Source organism: Rhinolophus ferrumequinum, assembly GCF_004115265.2.
Source record: "Rhinolophus ferrumequinum isolate MPI-CBG mRhiFer1 chromosome 15 unlocalized genomic scaffold, mRhiFer1_v1.p scaffold_54_arrow_ctg1_1, whole genome shotgun sequence".
NCBI classification, from domain to species: Eukaryota; Metazoa; Chordata; class Mammalia; order Chiroptera; family Rhinolophidae; genus Rhinolophus; species Rhinolophus ferrumequinum.
This window is the reverse complement of record NW_022680357.1, coordinates 17,351,428-17,365,127: the sequence shown is the minus strand read 5'-3', so window position 1 is coordinate 17,365,127 and position 13,700 is coordinate 17,351,428. Positions and strand designations below refer to the sequence as shown.

Genomic DNA, 13,700 nt, shown 5'->3' with positions numbered 1-13,700 from the left:
GTGGGCAGTGGTGACAGGCACACGACTGTGGCTATTTAACATCACAGAACTGCTTAGAAATGGTAAAGATGGCAAATTTTGTTTTGTTTTGTTTTTTAGCACAACTAAAAATTTAAAAAAGATGTGTTGCCCGAAAAAAAAAATCTCATTAATAATTTTTAATGTTGATTACATGTTCAAGTGACAATATTTTGAATATAGGGGTTCAACAAAATATTAAAATGAATTTCACCTGTTTCTTTTTTACTTTTTTCTTTTTTAAATATAGCTTTTAGAAAATGTAAAGTTGCTTACACAGCTGAGACTGGTAGCTTCTGTTCTATTTCTCCTGGATGGCGCTGACCTACCCATGGTGAGCACACAGTAGGCACTTCACTAGGAGCTGACTCTTAGAGTGAAGACAGGTGCTGCAGATACCATGTTTCCCCAAAAATAAGACCTAACTGGAAGATAAGCCCTCGCATGAGTTTTCAGGAGGACATCCCCTGAACATAAGCCCTAATGTGTCTTTTGGAGCAAAAATTAATATAAGACCCGGTCTTATTTTCGGGGAAACACGGTAGGTGCTTTTCTTGTGCAGAAACAAGCTGCTCGGTCTGCCAGGCTGCCGGAGGCTGAGAAGAAGGTCGTGGCAGAACAGTTTGCACAACGAAATGATCATAACATGTATTGTTATGCTGATAGTAGCGGCCGCGGTTTGCTGGGCACCTGACAAGTGCCAGGATCTGTCACAGCACTCGACCTACTCATCAATCCTTGTGTCATCACTGCCTCCATGGTGCAGCCAGTGGCCCAAGGTCACGCAGCCGGCGAGCAGAGAGCCAGGGCTGCCCTGGCCTCCCCTACGCCCGCCCACACCAGGCCCCAGGCCCCGTGCCGTCCTGTCCCGTGGGACTGACTGCTTGGGACAGACGGTGGACAGGGCCTTCTGGCGTCTGGAGCCAACGAGGCAGCCAGTCCCTGCTCTCAAGGGTCCAGGAAGAGAGGTACAGGATTCATCATCTCTGATCAACTCCCGCTCACCCATCCGGGTCCGGCTGCCAGCCCTCTCAGGTTCAAGGACTTTGGGAAACCGGTCTTTACCCAGTGGTCATTCTCGTTCAGGGCAGTTGTGGTGGACGGCACTGGGCTGAGCCAGACCTGCAGGAGGGCCCGGTCCATGTTCCTGGGGCTGTAGCCGCCACAGCCATCTGTGGGGTGTGGCCTCTAACGCCACCCAGGGCCTGAAGGCCTGAGCCCACCCAACACCCCACATCTGGGGCTCAAGTCTGTGTGAGCAGGGACCTCGCTCCGTGACAGCCACCGTGACACCTTTGTTATGAGACACACCGCTCAGAATCCTCAGAAGGGGGAAGAGGTTTGCACCCCACAGACAGAAAAGTCTGCCATCTCCAATTATGTCTTTCCACTGTGGGCCTGACCGTGAGGAAACCACTTGGTCAAAGAGACAGTTGACTGAAGAAGCCAGGGAAGCCCCGCCCTTGGTGACGGCAGGGTGTCCGGGGGATCTCAGGGCAACGCCCCCCCCAACCCCAGGGCCAAGCAGACCGTGCAGAGCCCAGGGCAGCGTTTCTCAGAGTCTGACCCCCCACCAGCAGCATCAGCACCCCTGGGAACTTGTCAGAAAGGCAAGTCCTCAGCCCCCACCCCAGGCCTCCCGAATCAGGAACTGGGGGTTTCCACAGCCCCCCAGGAGATTCGGGGCCATGCTGAAGTTTGAGAGCCAAAGCCTACGACTCCAAGTACCGGGCCCAGCAAATCAGCATCTAGCAGCTTGTTGGAGACACCACATCGGGGTCCCACTTGACTTACTGACTGGAACCTGCACCTATGGAGACACCCCGGGGACTTGAGCATGTGCCTCGACTTCCCTTACCAACGGGCCAGGCATCTCACACACACGTGCTGTCAGGAGAATGAAGCCAGGTAGGAGCCAGCTGCTTACTGCCACTTGGAGCAACGTGGGCTCAGGATGGTCAGATCTTCCAGTTTTTAAAAGAGACTCTGCCATGTGAAATTTCCTGGTTGAAAAATTATTGTGTGGGTCACGCATAATGAGAAGGCTGCGGGGGCCAGCCTGCAACCCTGCCCACAGGCCCTGGGGCAGGAAAGGTGCCTGCATTCTGGAAAAGCTTTCTGAGCTTGGGACAGCCCTCCCAGGCGTGGCAGGAGGCACCCAGTAGGGACTCAAGAGGGGCTGGGACAGAGGTTCCCAAACTCAGCAGCGTGACGGACTTACCTGCTGATGTTTAAAATACTGACACCTGGCTCCCCCTCATCACAGTCTGATTGACCTGGTCTAAGGTATGGCCCGAGCACCAAGCTCTTAAAAAGGTTATTGCAGAATATAGCAGGGTCTAGGGACTACATGCCAGAGCAGGGGTCAGCAGATTACTCAGTGAAAGGCCACACAGTACTGGTTTAGGCTTTGCAGGTCGTACGGTCTCTGTCACAGCTATGCCACGCTGCCACCGCCGTGCAAAAGCAGCCATAGGTCGTATTCAAAGATCAGACGTGGCTGTGTTCCAGTAACACTTTATGTGTGAACACTGAATTTTGAGCTTCCTGAAATTGGCACGTGTCCTGGGAGATTGTGTGTCTCTTGGGTTTTTTTCTAAGCGCGAGAAAACGCCTTCTCAGTTTACAGGCTGCACAAACACAGGAGAGGACAGAACTTGGCCTTGGGGCTGTCGGTGGCTGACCCTCGGGCTAGACGGATGAATTGACGGCATGGAGGTTGGCGCTGCAGGCCTCTTCCTTCCCGACATTTACTCGCACAATCGCCCCTACACAATCTCCGAAACTTTAGTAGCACTTGATTATAAAAAGGTTATGTTGACAAGGTGCGATCAAGTATTGGCTTGATCTGGCTCTGAGCCAAAGACTAGCTTAGGCCCCAAATCCTTCGCCGCCCTGGCAGGATTTCAGGGAGCTGCCTTCCGATGGGAGAGTGCTAGCCCCACCTCTCCAGCTGGTAGTATCATTGACCCTTAATGTGTAGTGACCCCTCACGCAGCGGACACTGCTTAGAGCTTAACCTGAATCATTTGATTTCCTTCTCACGGTAACTTCCAGAGAGGGAGGACGAGTATATACCCATGTGCATTATGATATACCCATTTTTCAGGTGAGGAAATGGAGGCACAGAGAGGTCAGGCGATTTGCCCAAAGTCACACAGTGAGAGCAGTAGAGCAGAACTGAACCCATGCCTGTCTGACTGAGGGCCCCCTCTTACAACCACTTTGCTGTATTGCCTCTCAATCATCTTTGTTAATGGATTAATTAAAATCTGTGTCACCATCACCAACGCTCAGGCACAACCTTCTCCAGGACACGCATTGGGCAGCAAGGCTCCCTCCATCTTGACTGGCACCAAGACGCAGGTCAGTCTTCTCTGCCTTGGACTGCAGCCAGGCCTGGGGCACCCAAGATAGATTCTGCACCCTCTCCGGGAAGAAGGAGGCTTATGGAGCGGCCCCGTGTGGCTGGGCAGGACGCACACTGCACAACGCTTGTGGCATCATCCACAATGTATTCTGAATGACACCCCTGGAGTTGTGGGGCGTACAAGCCACGCAGATGTTCACGGCAGCCCTGGAGGCTGGAGGTGAGAGGCTCAGGGTTCCCTGCCACAGGGCTGGCCTTGGGTGCCCACCATCACCGCCGTCCAGAAACATGTCATCGGAAAGGGAGAAGGGTCCAGAAGACAGTGGCATTGTGCATGGTGGGGGTCGGAGGGCAGCTTTGGGGAACCTCTTGGGTCAGGAGCAGGGACAGGCTGGCTCTTGCTAGGATCTCCTCCATCCAGCTCAGGAAGGGATCCTGCTGCAGCCCTGAGCCCTCAGCTCTGCTGTCGGGGGGAGCCCCCTTGTCAGCCCTCCACACCTTGACTTCTTAGGGAGCGAGGAGGGCCCTTGAGTGTGCTCTCCAGTCCTGCCCCCAAGTGCCCTGCACTGGCCCTTTGTGCTGTTCTCACGCTGCCTGGGCACCACCTGTCCCTCCACATTCAGGGCTGCTGGGAACTCCCAATCCCATGCCCACGCTCTCCCCTCAACTGCTGCTTCCCTCTGCCAGAGTGTTCGCCTGTGTTTGTTTTGCTTTTATGATTTGACCAGGCCCCGTGCCAGCACTTTACCTGCATTGGCTCACGTGACCCTCATCACAACCCTATGAGGCAGAAACTTTGATCGGCCCCATTTCAAAGGCGAGGACTCCGAGGTTCAGAGAGGGTAGGTCACTCGCCTGGAGTCACACAGCTAGAAAGAGTCAGAGCTAGGAATCTAATTTGGGTCTTTCAGACTTTAGAGCCCAAACTCTGACGGGTCTTTCTAGGGGATGGATATGTCATGTCCTCTGGATCTGTTTTCCTATCTGCAGGTTGGGCTTTGGGTCTGGGAAGTTATGTGGGTGTCCATGACATTGGGGCTGGTGGTGGTGGGGATGGTGGGGATGGTGGGGGTGACGCTGACCATGTGCCTACTTGATAGGCTTATTGTGCAGATTAAATGAGATTAGTCAGGCAAAATATCACTCCCCGTGCCTGTTCTACAGCAAGCACTCCGTAAGTGCTGGCTCAGCTGGGCTCCCTGTGCCCTAGACCTCCAGAGTGGATTCCACCGCATTGAGTTTGTTAAATAAACACCTTCCTCAAACACTACGTGAAAGGCATGAATCAGAAACAAGAAAGGGAAAAAGGGTGACATTTTTCTCCCTGGGATCCTCCGGTTTCCTGTGAAGTCTCCGTTTCCTGCCAACCTCTAAAGTCGAGCGTGGCTGTTCTGAGCCTTGGGCCCAGGCTGTGGGGATGGCCACATCCCAGGCCTTCAGGGAGATGTGGAAGCTGAAAATCTGGTGGTCAGGAAGGTGAGGGGCTGCTGCCCACAGCCACAAGCGAGGTGAGCTGGGCGCTGGCCTGGCCTCTCTGCTGGGAGAGATTGGGATCTTCGCCCACGCAGAGAGTCAGGGCAGTTCCTGGGGGAGTGAACGGCTCAAACCTCATACTTGGCTGCAGGTGAACCAAGGCCTTGGAAAGCCCGTCGTGGCGTAAAACTTTCCATTCCTCTCACTCACCTCTCAGTGGTTCCTGGGAGCCGGGAGCAGAGTGGGGTCTGCATCAGACGCTGGGGCTTGAAGCCCCCCCATTTGCTAGTGCTGCATGACCCGAGGCGAGTTCCTTAACCTCTCAGCAAAATGCAGACAATGGCACCAGTTGTTTCCCGCACTTGGAAGGGTACAAGGAGACCACGTGAGAGAGCTCAGTTTCTCCCGGGGCGAATATTTGTACCTACCCTTTGTGATTGCAGGAAGAATTCCATGCAAGAACACTTGCCTGGCAGGTAGTGGAGACTTCAAAAGCACTGCCTATTATTGTTATTTTTACTGTTGGGGAGAAATCCACGTGGGACCCATCGGCAGTTACTTGAGGAACTGTATCAGGAGTTGAGAGAAACGGAGGCCTTGTCACCTGTGTGTAAGCCAACGACACAACATGCAGTGGCCACACCTCCTCGAAGGGATGAGGTGTGGCGGGGAGGGGTCTTCAGGGCAGGTTTTTAGCCAATTAGATCCTGGGATCCAACAAGACCACAGCCAGCCCCTCTCAGGCAGGGTTGCCTTGGGTGGCCCCGTGGGAGTGCAAGCGTCGGAATGCGGGTGGCGAGGACCCCGCAGGGTAGGGCCGCAGGTCTCCTGGGGACCCACAGACGTGGCTTGCTCACCACAGTGTCTCCAGCACCTAGCCCATTGTTGGCACCCATCCGTCCTTCCTTCATTCCACAGTCACTGAGCGTTCCTGGGAGCTGGGGCGGCACAGTGAAACAGTGAACAGAACAGAAGCAAAACCGTGCTGTCTAGGAGTTTAAATTCCTGTGAAGCAGTGGGGCCGCACTCAGGAAACACTCCCTAAATAATCCCCAATCCTGGAAAATGGGCATCCCCCGGCGGTCCAGGTTCTGCCTTCTGTGTTCAAAGGGCCAGGATATGGTCAGTCGTCTGGTGTCGGGGGTCAGACAGGCTCCGGCTCCAACAGGCAGCACGTTACCACCGCTCCGTACAGGTACACCCAGGCCCTGATGCCCACCTTTCAACTTTCCCTGGATTCTATAGGGGAAGGTGTGTGTGCGGTGCAGCCCGGCCTCTCCTCCCACAGCCCCGCCCCCACCCTTTCTCAAAGCCCGGCGAGAACAATGCAGCATTTCTGGAGTTAATCGGGGCAGGGAGAAGGGTGAGGCCAGCGAGTGGGAGGCAGTCAGCGGCCCCCCGCTGCGCCCTGAGCTTGCTGACACCTCAGAGGTATGACTGTCCGCAGCCCACGGGGCTCAGAGGTTCAGTCTCTTGCACAAAGTCGCACAGAGCTGAGCTCCAACTGCTGTCTGACTCCCAAACACTTAATTGTCATGCAAAACTCCTGTCCAATGAAGACAAGTATGGAGTGGGGGAGGGATTTTAACGCCTAAACCTTGGCGGTGATGCTTCCGAATTTGTCTCCCCAGGGCTCCCCTTCCTCCATGGTCCCCTCCCTTCGTTGGGGAGCCCCGACCACACTTCTATACATTTGACGTCCCCTCCCCACCCAATGTCTAAAACAGCCCGGAAACGCTGCCTGAATTCGGACTCACAGCCTCTGACCCAGAACACGGCTTCTCACTGACCAAACTCGCCAAAGCCTCTATCCAAATTCTTTTCACCTGGGTGCAAATCAATGAGAAAGGACTCAGGTGATCCCTTCTCAGTTGGGGGGTGGTGCCTTTCAACCAGGGAAAATCAACAAACTCCACACACAGACACAGGTGAGAGATGTGCGTGTGGAATTTCAGGAATCAGCCCGGTTGAGGGGAGCGTGTTTGGAGAGGTTGCAGCCCGGCCCCTGCTTACGGCCCCGGATGGAGCCAGCTCGGGTGCAGCTCTTGGAGGAGGACACCCTTGACTTCCTGGATCTTAGCCCTGCTTCTAGGGCTCGGCTCAGGAGTGAGCTCCCTGGCACATCAGGAAGAAGCAAAGCGGCCTGGATTGTCCTGGAGGTTTGGAGGGTAAGGACCATGTTTTCCCTTGGCCCCCACTTCCCCAGCCTCCAAATCCTCGAGACCCTGCCAATCAGAGAGGCACAGGGGAGGAGGGGAGAGCGGGGGCTGACTTCGGGCTCTGTTGTTAGCGCTGTGTGTCCCCTTAGGCAAGTTCCTGAACCCCTCAGAGCCCCAGTCTCTTACTGCCCCCCTTCTGCTGGGCCCTTTACCGGTACGTCAGGCTCCCCAAGCCACCTGCCAGCAAACCCATCCCAGGGAACTCCTCCTGGCTCAGCTCGGGGGCCCCATGGCCGTGTCTTGGTTAAAACACTGTTTCCTTAGCATGAAAAATACATTCCTTTTTTAAAACCAAAATCGGTAAGGCTTTCAGGCTTGTTTCAAGTTCATTTATTTAACAAACATTGATTTAGGATTTACTGTGTGCCGGGCACCTTTCTAAGGCCATTGACACAGTTAGTCGCCTAATATCCCTAACAGGTGAGAATTAATAGCATCTCCAGACGAGACAACAAAAGCCACAGAGAGGTTGAGTAACTTGCCTGAGGTCACACAGCTCATAAGTGGCAGAGCCAGGATTCAAATCACCCTGTAGGTTAGCAGGGCCCAGCTTAAGAATTGCTGCACCTTTTGTGTATTCCCCATGGCCAAGAAAATTTTGTCTGGCTTTACATTTTGTAATTTATGTTACGGAAACACATCATTCTTTTGTTTTGCAAATACTACAAAGTGACAGACAAATACAGACGATGCTTTTGCAAACTCCCTTGACGCCTGCCCCCCCTTTCCCTGCAAATCTGCTGGTCTAAATATTTGGTCCTCCAATGGAAATCCCAGGGATTCAGAGCAAGTGCTTTGCATGGAGAAAGTCACTTCATCCTTGGCACTCTGACAGCCCCATTGTGCAGGTGAGAAAACCGAGGCCTATAAAAGTACACACGCTTGAACCAAACTACACACAGCTGACAAGTGGTGGAACCAAGGACGAGACCCTGAGCAGTCTGATACCAAAGCCCCTATTTCTTCTTCTTTTTTTTTAAATCATCCCTAAAAAAGGGATGATTTTCATTGTGGCAAAATATACAACATAAAAGTCACCATTTTCACTATTTTCCGTGTCCATTTCAGTGGCATTAGCACATTCACAGTGCTGTCCAGCCATCACCACCATCTATCTCCAAAAGGAAACACTGTCCCCGTGAAACACTTCTCTCCTACTTCCTTTCTCTCTGAATTTGTCTCTGCTAGGTACCTCCTGTAAGTGGGACCGGACTGTATTTCTTCTTTTGTGATCAAAGGCCCCGCTTTAAGAAAATTTAAATGCATTTTTTTGTTTGAAAACATAACAGGTAATTAGAGTAGTGGTCAAAGTGGGGATTCACCTCGTCTCTGAAGTTAAGCGTGTTTTGAATAAGGAGAAAGCAGACGTGTGTGACTCGATGTTATAATACAATAGACGTATGGGAGACGCAGCATCCAAAGAGCACCAGGTAGTAGGCAATGAAAAATCAGCCTCCTCACCCGCGAGCCTTCCCTTCCCTCCCCAAAGTCATCCACTGTCACCAGCTTCCAGGGTGTCACCCAGATTTTAACGCACGTATACAAGTATATTCACACTCGTGTCTTCCTACCGAGTCCCTTTGCAGGACACACACACAGATGACAGCATACGATACTCTGTCCCCCACGTTGCATTTTCCCTTTAGGATAAATGCATCTGGGAGGTGGGGTCACCTCCATCCATGAAGGGCTACGCTTTCTTTCCATTGGCTGCGTCACAGCCCTTTGTGTGGCTGTTCCCACACATCCAGTACTGAGCTCCTTTCTGATGTGGTTTAAATACTAGTTTCTAACCATTTTCTCTTACATTCGCCCCGACGGTCTTTGTTCTAACATGTGCCAATGCACGGATATCCACTGGGTAATGTCCCTAGAGGTGAGATGGGGACATTACCTAAACGTGGATGGTTTTTCCAACTCCCCCCCCACCCCAGGGTACCCCAGTCTGTGCCCCCACAAGCAGGAGTCCCGGTTTCTCAACCAACGCTGAGTGTCACCCAGCCATCTGGCAGGTGCAAAACGGACTCCGTGTGGTTTTGTGCATTTTTTTGTGTGGAGTACGGCTGAGCATCTGTCCATCTGTTTGAATTCAGCGTGTACTTCTTTCTTTTCGTGTCAACTGCCACATCGCATGCTTTACTCTTTCTTTTTTGGATGGGGCAGTTGGGCTCTGATTTATTTGCAAGAGCTCTTTATCCACGAAATGAACTCTGGGTCGTAAGAGTGGCAACTGTTTTTACTCCTTTGACACGCCTGGGTTTATGGGTGTTTGGGGTTTCGGTCACGCAGAAAACCTTAGTTCTGATGTCGGCAGACCTAGCAGCTTTATCTTCCAGGCCAAGCCTGTGCTTGCAGCCATTAGGCTGACGGTCCCCTCTCTCCTGGTCAGGGTTGCGAAGGGGACCTGCGGAGGGGGCCTGCCTCTTTGGTCCCCTGGCCGGATGTGACTGTCTCCACCCTGGACTTACCTCCTTATTACTTGACCTGGGACCTCTTTAATGGCCCTCCCTGCACCGTCTCACTCGTCCCCACTCAGCACCACTCAGGACTTGCCTGGACACACGTTGCCCTGGGGACCAAGGGAGAAGAGACTGCACAGAGAGCCTTCCAGGCTCAGAGAACCTCTAATAACAGGTTTTTTCTGGGGCCAGGAAGGAGTCCTCAGCTGCCTGGGGCATCCTCTGCAAATGAAACTTTGCCCCAGGCCCTCAAGGTGGGCAGACTGGAGCTGGACGGCTAGGAAGCAGAGCAAGTTCTAAAGAAGGAAGGCCCTGGGGGGGGGGCCACCGGGCCCCTCAGCACCTTCCTGTCTGTCCAGCCTCCCAAGCTGAGGGGATGTGTCTCTGTTTCAGGACGTCCCCTCCAGCTTCGGTCTCTGCCCTCCGCTCTGCCACGGACCCCCTGTGCAAGCTCCTGAGCCAGTGACTGACCTTCCCTGAACCTCATGAGCAACTCATGAGCAAGTGGGGATCACAAAACCTGATCCCCAGGGAGCATGACAAGCACGATGGGTGGTGATTATAGGAGCACTGCTCACGTAGGGGCACAGCGAGCACTTGTCTCCTTTCCTGCCACGAGCCCCCTCAGGATCTCAAGGTCCCTTCCTGCCTCCCCAGACTCATCTGCCTGCCTCTCCCTGTGCTTGGAGATGCCTTACCTCAAAGCCACGTAGGACTGACTGCCTGTCACCTCCTCCACCTGCCTCCCTCGGCCATGCCTCCAGCCCTTTGGAAAGGCTGTTTCCTCTGTGTGGCAATGCCTTTCTCACAGTATGCTCCGAGAAACTCCTATTGAACCTTCAAAACCCACCTCAGAAGTCCCCTCCTCCTTGTATCTTTCTTTGAAATGTCGTCCTCTTCCCGTCCTTGGGCAGAACAAATATTTAGGGTTGCAGCCTCTTAGCTGAAGGAGCTCAGCGTTCCTTTTCCATCCTCCCTCACGCGTGTCGACCATGCCCACAGAAGTTTAGGGTGCTGACTCATTTAATGCCTGAAACTACCCTTTGAGACATGCTACGTATTACCCCTGTTTCCCACGTGAGGAAATTGAGTCACAAAATGCTAACTAGCCTTAGATGACACAACTCATGCGTGACAGAACCAGGATGGAGAGGCTGGCAGGGGGGTCTGCACGTTCACTTCCACACTCTGCTGCTCTTTATAAATGAGGGTGGGCCAGGTGGCGCTGGGGCACCCTGGAGGGTGCCTGCCCCACCTACGGGAAAGCCACCTATTGGGCCCCGACTTGTCAGCTTTCCTCCTCTTCTCTCAAGAGGATGCAGAAATACGGAGTGTGGGGTGACATCTCCTACTTTTTCAAATCTTGGGAGTGAGCTGCAATTTTTAAAGGGGCTTGGGCCCCGTAAAAGCTGCCCACAGGTCTCCTTTGTGAGTTCTGCTGTCTCCGATATCTCCCACGTGGGACCTCGGCTGACTGCGTTTCTGCAGCTTAGCTCAGGGCTGGGCACACAGTAGGCCCTTTGTAGGTGCAGTGATACTGCGGGACCCTGTGGCGAGCCGGGCGTGGCTCTCAACAGCAGAGACCTCATCCTCAGCCCCACTCAGCACGCAGGACTCTGCCTGCTCATGGGGTGTGGCGAGGTCCCATGGTGGCTCTGAGTGTCACCCCCACCCCGGGGGGTCACCTCCGGGTCTGCCCGATCTGGTCCGGGACAAGACTTCCTGCTTCCCTAGAGCTGACAGCACTCTCAGTGCTTTGTTTCATCACCCCGCTGACCCACCCAGCAGTTTGGGGAGGTTGTTGTTCTCACCATCCCCGCGTTACTGCTGTGAAAACTATGCCTCACCTGGGGAAGGGGATTGCCCGGCTAGGAAGTGGTGGGCGGAGCTGCGCTGGCGTGGAAGCCGCTCTGACTCTAGCTTCCCCGCGCCGGCTGTGTCGGGCATTCGGCAAACCTTGGATGGTCCTGGCACACATTCCAGGGCAAGGGCACGCTCACACTGTCACACCGGCACACGTGTGATACCCCACGAGGACCTGGACCCTCCGAGGGGTCAGCCATGCTTCCTAACTCCTCTGTCTCCTGTGGGAGAGTGGGGGCAACGTGGGGAGCGTCTGGAGAGAAGCCCTGGACGCGGTCCCTTTTGGGAACTCTGCCACGGGGACCTGGGCAGGCAGAGCTTGTGGCCTGGCTCAGTGTCACACCTTTGGGCTCAGCAGGAACCCCGGTGGCGGGGTAGTGTTTGACCTTGGCCATGGACAGACAGGAGAGAGGTGTGCGAACGTACACCTGTGTAGTGCACATGTGTGAATATAGGTGTGTGTGCAGGCGCCGTACACATGTGTACGTGTGTGCAGTGCACGTGTGTCTGCCTTTTGCGTGTGCATGTGTCTGCATGTGCGTATGCACGTGTGCATACACAGGCGTGTGCAGTGGAGAAGAGGGGAACTTGTCCCCCAAATTCAGATTCCCTGCAGTTTAGAACAAAGAACTCTTAACCCAGAGATGTCCGTTTACCCAAAAGGCTGAAATAAAAACCAGTCTCCCAGTTTTTATGACCTAAGGGTGGAAAACTATGCAACAGTTAAAATAAGTAAGCTGGATGTAGGAGTACACGCAACAGCATGAATAACTCTCAAGGAAATGGTAACTGGGGGGAGGGGAAGCCAAGCTGCCGAACGATATGGATGGATTTTACCATTTCTGTCAAACAGCCGCCCGCACGATGCAGCTCACTTACTTTCTGTGGGTGTGCATGCATCGGACGGCACGGGGGTCGGAAAGATCTAGAAGGAACACCCCCAATTATGAAGGTGGTTGCCTGTGGGGGGCGAGGAGGGCAGGAGCTGGCAGGTTATAGACAAAGGAGAATGGACCCGTGTGTTCCTCATGGAATTACATCGTCGGTGGTAGGAGTGGTGGGTCACTTGTGGATGTCATTTTGGGGCCACGGGCGCCTGCGCTTGGGGGGCCTTCACGTGGACCACCTACGCTCCCTGGTGCAGATGAGGGGGGCTGCTGTGCTGCTATGGATGGGAGAAGCTCTGCTGTTTCCTCCTACACTTCTCTGTGCCTCAGTTTCCCCTTCCACGCTAGAGGGGGAAGGTCCCTCTCCGTGCGGACTCCAGGCCGAGCCCTCTCTGTTCCCCCTGCCCCAGCACTGTGCTTCCCCCTGCCCCAGCACTTCCAAGCAACAAGACATTCTCTGGACACCCCCCCTCTGGGGGTTCCATCTGGCCTTCTCCCCAGCACCCCCAAGGGGGGCGCTAAGCAAATACACCCAAGTTCTCCCAGAGGCAGCTGACAGGTAGGCTCTGGGGTCAGACTCCCTGGGTTCAAACCTGGGCTCAGCCACTTGTCACTGGGACCCAGCGCCGCTCCTCCCCACTCTGACCCTCAGCGCTGCCCTGGGTGCAGCGGGGACAGCAAGAAGGCCGCACACAGGGATGCTGGCTGGGCGAGGTCAGTTCATTCCAGCAAAGCGCTGTGCTTCCGGCGCCTGCAGGACGTCGGCGCTCCCAGTGTCCCGCTGTCATCCCGCCGAGCGACAGCTCAGCGCGCCCCAACGTCCTCTCTGACTCCCCAGACGCTCCTGGGACTCTCCGAGTCCCTCGCCCCAAACTCCCGGGACCCTCACCCCGCAGTCCTTCCCCTGCGCCCCCGAGGCCGGGTCCGCGCAGTCCCCAAGCGCCTCCCGCCCCCAGTGGGAAACTGAGGTCCGGACAGCGGAGGGCACGAGCCTCGGGCGCGCAGGAGCAGGCGCCCGGACAGGGCCACCCCTGCGCTCGCCCGCGGTCGCTGTCATACCTGCTTCCCGCGGAGGCTCTCGGTGGCCGGGATGCGCCCCGCTGGCGGCAGTGGAGTGGCTGTGGCTTCGGGCTGGGAGCGCGCGGCGACAGGAACCTGGAAGGAGCCGGCGCAGGGGCGGGGAAGCCAGGAAGCGCCCACGGGCGGAGCTTGGTGGCGCTCAAGTCCCAGCTACGCTCACCGGCCCAGCTCCACTGCCGCCTCCCTCCGCCCCTGGTTCTCACCCTCGCCCCCACCAAGTTCCGGTCCCTTACACTGACTCACATGCCACATCCACGCACACCCAACACCCAGCCACACCGGTACTCCCCTTCTCCCTCCGCACCTCCGGACCCCCACACGTGCCACAGTG

General features: G+C 55.1%; 1 protein-coding gene across 2 annotated transcripts in view; it reads right to left on the bottom strand.

The window, feature by feature from the left end:
* Nucleotides 1-13,488, bottom strand: part of SCNN1B (sodium channel epithelial 1 subunit beta) — a 46,522-nt gene extending 33,034 nt beyond the window's left edge. Inside the window, exon 1 of one of the 2 annotated variants that reach the window (XM_033102060.1) lies at nucleotides 13,349-13,488. The gene's annotated coding sequence lies outside the window, so the exon portion shown is untranslated. The remainder of the gene's footprint in view (nucleotides 1-13,348) is intronic. The other variant, XM_033102059.1, reaches the window with a different exon arrangement.
* Nucleotides 13,489-13,700: the final 212 nt, after the last annotated feature.